Genomic DNA, 6,143 nt, shown 5'->3' with positions numbered 1-6,143 from the left:
TGGCATGCGCCAGGCTATAAAAGCCCCACCTTGCACATGCACCCACTGATTAATTGATTTCCGCCTGTCGGAGTTGACGTGAGAGCAGAAAGAAAAAGAGAGGAGTTTAGGGTTTTGTCCATTTACCTTTGTTTAGGTTGGAGAGCTGGTCTTCACGCGTCCCTTACGAGGATAGCTATACAACGTTTCTTCTTTCTGACAAGAAAGAGTGAAACAGTTGAGAGGGGAACCATATCCGTGTATTGCAGCTGTCTGTTTACGATTGAGGCATAGCAGCCGCTTGAGCCTGACTTAGTTGGGGTCCATCATGCCTGCGTCCCTCCAGGAGATCGTTGCTGGCTCAAACCCAACCGGGTCGGGGGGCAGTTTGCGACGTTCCTTGGGGGTATAGTTGCCTGCTCGAACCCAACAGAGTCGGGGACAGTTCACTATGTTCCTATCTCCTCATTACAACACATCACTCTCCAATAGAAGTGTCCCGCTGTCTGGTGTCAAAGAAAGAAATCCATACTGTGGCCACACTCACATGTGTTGGCTCAGGGAAACTAATTAAAGACAGTTAGTGGCAGTATTGCTATAGCTAAAGACTGTACTTTCTGGTCACGCTACAGTGACGTCACTCTCCCCCCAGAAAAAAAGACAGAGCGATGATGGCAAGCCGGCAGAGCCCTTCTTGTGTGGGCTGTAATGTTAATATGCCAGTAGAGGATGGCCATGACGACTGTGTGTTATGTTCGGGAATTGAGCATGCAGTGGCTGCTCATGATAATCCAGCTTCATGTATGAACTGCTTCTGCATGTCTGCTAGGCAAAGGGAAGCCCAATTGCCATTCATTTGGCAGACATCCTGCAGCCAGCTAAGCGCTCTAGGATGGTGGGTCCAGTGGTGGGGGATGGGGGATGGGGGCCCATCAGGTTGCTCCCCCACCTCCATTATAACAGTTTCATCAGGGGGTGAGCGGACTGTGTCATATAGGAACTTCCCTGTTCCTGGGCCCTCTGCTGGTTTGGATAGGAGCCCCTCCTCCCCTGGGTTGGAGGAGGAGATAAACATTGTTGGCCTTGGGCCCCTAGAGGATGATGAGTTGGCCTCAGAGGGGAAGCAGCTGCCTGTAAAGGAGCATGACCAGCAGTCGCCTCTCCTTTAGTAAATTATTGACGGGGCTGCTTTGGCTCTGGGGCTTGACTTGCCAGCTGCTCAGGGTCCCGCCCCTTCCCATTTTGATGATGAAAAAGTGGGGCAACACACAGGAGTCATTGTGCCTCTCCTTTCTGAGTTCGAGGAGGTGGTCAGGAGTCGATTTCCAACACCAGTGGCAGGGGCATGCTGGTCGAGGCTCTGTATGGCTGTAGTTGGCAACAGGGGGAGGATAGGCTGTGGACCATTGCCCCCCCATGGATCAGGCTTTGGCTGCCTTGGTGGCTCCATCAAAGTCCCCCCTGGGTAAGGCAAACTGCCTGAGAAAAATGCACGGAGTTATGGCAGTCCAGACACAGCTGGCAAACATGGGTGCCATACTGTCCCTGTACCAGCTCCATCTGGTCGGCCAGCTTGAGGAGGGGTGTAGTACAGATCTAATAACTGTACTATCATGTGTTTCCTCACTTCTTCCAAAGCTCATGAGAGAGCAGGGTGAAGCGGCTGGCAGTACTGTGGCAAGTTTTTGGGTGGCGGGCGCCATCTCTGGCTGTTACACACCATTCTGCAGCCAGAGAATAGGGCATGTCTGCTCAAACTGCCTGTTGAGCCATCTGCTTTGTTTGGGCCTGATGCATCCATGATTATTCAGCAGGGCTAGGAAGCCCGTCACTGTGCTAAAGAGGTGTCAGGCACCTTGAAGCAAGGTCAGGGCTGGCAGTGGCCTCAGCTGCAGCAGCTCAAGCAACCCCAACCTGCTTGGGGGCAGGAAGATCTGCTGGGCCGGCTGGACTCAGCACGGCGCGGCAAGTCTAAACGGGGCAGAAGATGTGGCAGTGACCAGGGGTCGCTCAAGCCCACACCTCAATCCTGAAGCAACATCACCCCCAGCCTTCCCTTGCACTCAGAGGGCATGGGAGGCTCTGGGGGCAGACCCCTAGGTTGTTTAAACAATGACCCAGGGCTATGTTTACAGTTCTGAAGTGCTCCTCCTCTGACGAGGGTGGCTGTATTTTCCATTATTGCAGACCACCAGCACAGAGAGGTCTTGCGCTTGAAAATCTTCACTCTCATGGCGAAGTCAGTTATCAGGGAAGTGAAGGAAGAAGATCAGCAGGCAGGGTTTTATTCCCGCCATTTTCTTGTTCTGAAGCGGGACGGGACGCTCAGGCCTGTTTTAGACCTCAGGGGGTTCCTCAGGCCCCTGAAGTGCAAAATGTTGAACGTGTCAGGGTCAGAAGGCTATCCAGGTAGGCCTATTCTTAAATTCCAATCTGTGAGGGGCACAGGAGGTTTCTCACGTTTGCCTTTGAGGGAAAAACCTTAAAATTCTGTGCCCTCCCCTTTGGCACCTTCACCAGGTGCATGGATGCTTCTGCGGCAGCAGGGTCTCAGGATACTGAACTATTTAGACAACTGGCTAATATGTGCACAGACAGAGGAGCAGTGCTGCCATCGTGTGTCTGTACTGTTGGATCACATTCAGGGTTTGGGGCTGCGCATCAACGAGAAAAAGGGCAGTCCACAGCCTGCACAGGCCACCCAGTCTCTAGGCATGTGGCTGGATGCCAGAGCTAGGTTGGTGATGCTGTCACAGGAGAGGGAGGTTTCAATCAGGACCTGCCTCTCTCATTTTCAGCTGGGTGTCAGGGTCACGTTGCAGCTGTGTCTCCGCAGCTTGAGTCTTATGGCAGCCTCAGTACAAGTGGTGCCACTGACTCTTCCACACATGCGTCCAGTCCGGAGTCATGTCTTCAGCCTGGGGCTCTGTCCGCAGAGACAGCTGCAGGCAGCGGTGCTCGTCACAGTGCAGCTTTGTGTGGACCTCAGGTGGTGGCAGGACCCAGCCAACATCTCGGGGGAGGGTATGCTTGGTCCAGTACTGCGTCACCAGGTACTCTCTACGGATGGGTCCCTGGAGGGGTGAGGCACACTCAACATGGGCAGGGGCACCAGGAAGGGCCAGCATACCAATGCTCTAGAACTGAGAGCCATTCACCTGGCCCCTCCAGCATTTTCTCCTGAGTCTGCAAGGCCATCATGTGCTAACAAGAACCGACAGCACAGTAGCAGCAGCATACAGTATGTCAACAGGCAAGGGGGCCTGGGCTTTCCAAACCTCTGCATAATAACACACAGGCTGTGGCCTCAAGGGCTGCTGTATGTGTTTCCTTTGTTGACTCTCCTCCCAAATCTGCTGCAGAGAGTTCGGAAGTGCAGCTGATCCTGGTGGCCCCAGACTGGCCCTACATAACATGGTTCTTGGAGGTGGTGCTTCTCCTGGCTAGGAGGCCACAGGAGCTCCCTGTCCAGCAGGACCTTCTGAGTCAGGCACAGGCGGCCCTGCGCCATCCTTTTTCACAGGGGCTCAAACTTTGAGCTTGGCTAGTGATAGGGCCGGACTTGGCCAGTGATAGGGCCGGACCAGTGATAGTTCTTGGGACTTGCGCAGTCAGTGGTGGTCGGGCACCGGCTACGAGGGCTGCATACTCTTATGTGGAAGCTCTTTGCATCATGGTGCACAACTAACTGGATTGACGCACTGACATGTGCAGCCTCAGAGGTGCTCCAGGACCTGCAGAGGCTGCCTGAGGCAGGAAAATCACCTTATACCCTTAGAGGCATGGTAGCAGCTATCAAGGCTGCTCGTAAAGGAGATTATAGGCTTGCAGATGGTGGCTGCAGCCTCATCTCTTATTTCCTGAAGGGTAGCGCAGAGGCTTGCACTGTGCATCAGGAGGCCGGCCATTCCACCGTGGGACCTGGGTACTAGGGATACAATGGTCCTTGGTAAAATATTGAACCGTTCAGCCCACACTGCACGGATCAATACGCCCTTATGGACCACAGGTTTTCAGTTTTGCAATTAATTTTGCATTGATGCTTTACAGGCCACTGTGTGTGTGCCTATCCACAGGCCGAGTCCATGGATGTATAAAGAGAACGCCCGAGTCAGCCTGCTGCACAAAAGCCCTCCCTGCAACTTAATGTCCAATCACTGTTGTGGCTCCGCCCACTCACCCCCTCACACTGTTGTAACTGGACCCGGGGAAAGTGATGCTCGCCTCACACAGAAAAGAAGCGGAAAAAACAAACAGAGAGCCATGGCAAATGCAAGCGGAGGAGTTGAGAGACATAAGTTTGAAGAAGCACCGGCTTCATACAAATCTCATTCATTCATTTAGGTTTTGCCCTGCCCCGTACCTTGTCCTTTTATTAAACAAACTAAACAGCCTTATGTTATTTATCTTATTTACACAACGGCATGTCATTTCTGTCAAATTCCAACACTTGAATAGGCTGTAGCACAATACAGCAGCATATCAAGTGCAAAGTCAAGCAAAATTAAAGCTGCGAGCAGCGTTGGGCGGGACTTCTTGGCCTCATGCTGTTTGGCCTCCAGCTCACGTAGACAGTTAAAGACAAAACTTTTAGACGATTTTAGACCACTCTCCACTCTAGCTCACAGCTTGCTAAAACTTTAGATTTTGATAGGATATAATTTTAAAGAACTAAAGTCGGTCCCCTGGTGCTGTACTGTGGCTGTGTATGGTTATGTGGTTCTTTAGCCGCTAAGGAGAAGTGCAATTGAATGCGAGAGGATGATAAATCACTCAATAGACCTCTGAACAGTGTGGCCCCCTCACTTCTCAAATGATGTGCTACGCCCCTGCTGAGTCTGTCACTGAGAGGGAGAGACAAGCTGTGTGTGAGCAGGCAGGTGGAGGTGTCTTTGAAATCTCTCGAACACCTCCCTTTAATTCCCAAACCATGGGTCTAATCGTCAATCTGAGCATACCAATTTCTCCACATTTTCTCATGTTACTTTCTGAGGCAATAGCTCACTTCCTGTTGTATTTCCGTCAGGGGTATCAGTGAGTGATTTGTAGGTCTCGAAGAGACGAACAAGCCAGTTTTGTTTTGATCTTTCTACGACATTCGTACGGGTTGCAGTGGCCATTTTAAGGCAGATTGAGATGGTTTTAAAATGTGTCGCCTGTGTCGGCCTTCAGCCGAGGTCCCTAATAAAGAGATAATTTTTTGGGAAAAATTATTGTTCTCTTTACGCACAAAACACGTACCGAAACCAAACCGAAACCGTGGCCCAAAAACCGAGGTACGGACCATACCATGGGCTACCTGTATTATTGCACCCCTACTGGGTACGGCATTGGCTGCCCTGCAGCAGGAACCTTTTGAGCCTCTGGAGTCAGTCAGCATTAAGTGGCTGTCTCTTAAAGTGTTTTTTCTCTTGGCAGTGACATCAGCCAAAAGAGTGGGGGAACTGCACACTCTCTCAGTGGATAAGAGCTGTTGTTTCCTGCCAGATGACACTGGTGTCATGTTGCGTCCAAACCCTGCATTCCTGCCAAAAGTACTCACAGACTTTCATTTGAATCAGTTGTTAGAGTTGCGACCCTACAATCCCTCCAAGGAGGGTAGTGATATTTGATGCTTTTTTTAAACTGGATAAACAGATCAGTTCAGTTGTCAAGACGAGCTTCTTTCAATTTAGACTCCTCAGTAAGGTGAAGGCCTATCTCCCTCCACATGACTTTGAGAGAGTAATTCATGCATTTATCTCGTCTCGTTTAGACTATTATAACTCTCTGTATGCTGGACTTGACCAGTCTTCACTGCGCCATTTGCAGGCTGTTCAAAATGCAGCTGCCCGCCTATTAACAGGGAAAAAAACGCTGTGACCACATTACACCTGTACTGGCTTCCCTACATTGGCTTCCAGTCTCTTTTAGGATCCAGTTTTATCAATTTTATTACTCATTTTTAAAAGTCTTAACGGCCTGGCACCATCCTATCTGTCTGACCTGCTACACCCCCACACCCCAGTCAGAGCAATGAGGTCTACAAACCAGTTGCTGCTGGAGGTTCCCAGATCTAGACTTAAAAGTAGAGGTGATAGAGCCTTCTCGGTGGCAGCCCCCAATCTGTGGAACAGCCTGCCACTGCATATAAGAGCTGCTCAGACTGAGCATTTGAGCATTTT

The sequence above is a fragment of the Epinephelus lanceolatus genome, chromosome 10, assembly GCF_041903045.1.
Source record: "Epinephelus lanceolatus isolate andai-2023 chromosome 10, ASM4190304v1, whole genome shotgun sequence".
Taxonomy (NCBI): Eukaryota; Metazoa; Chordata; class Actinopteri; order Perciformes; family Serranidae; genus Epinephelus; species Epinephelus lanceolatus.
Note: the sequence above shows the minus strand (reverse complement) of the source record.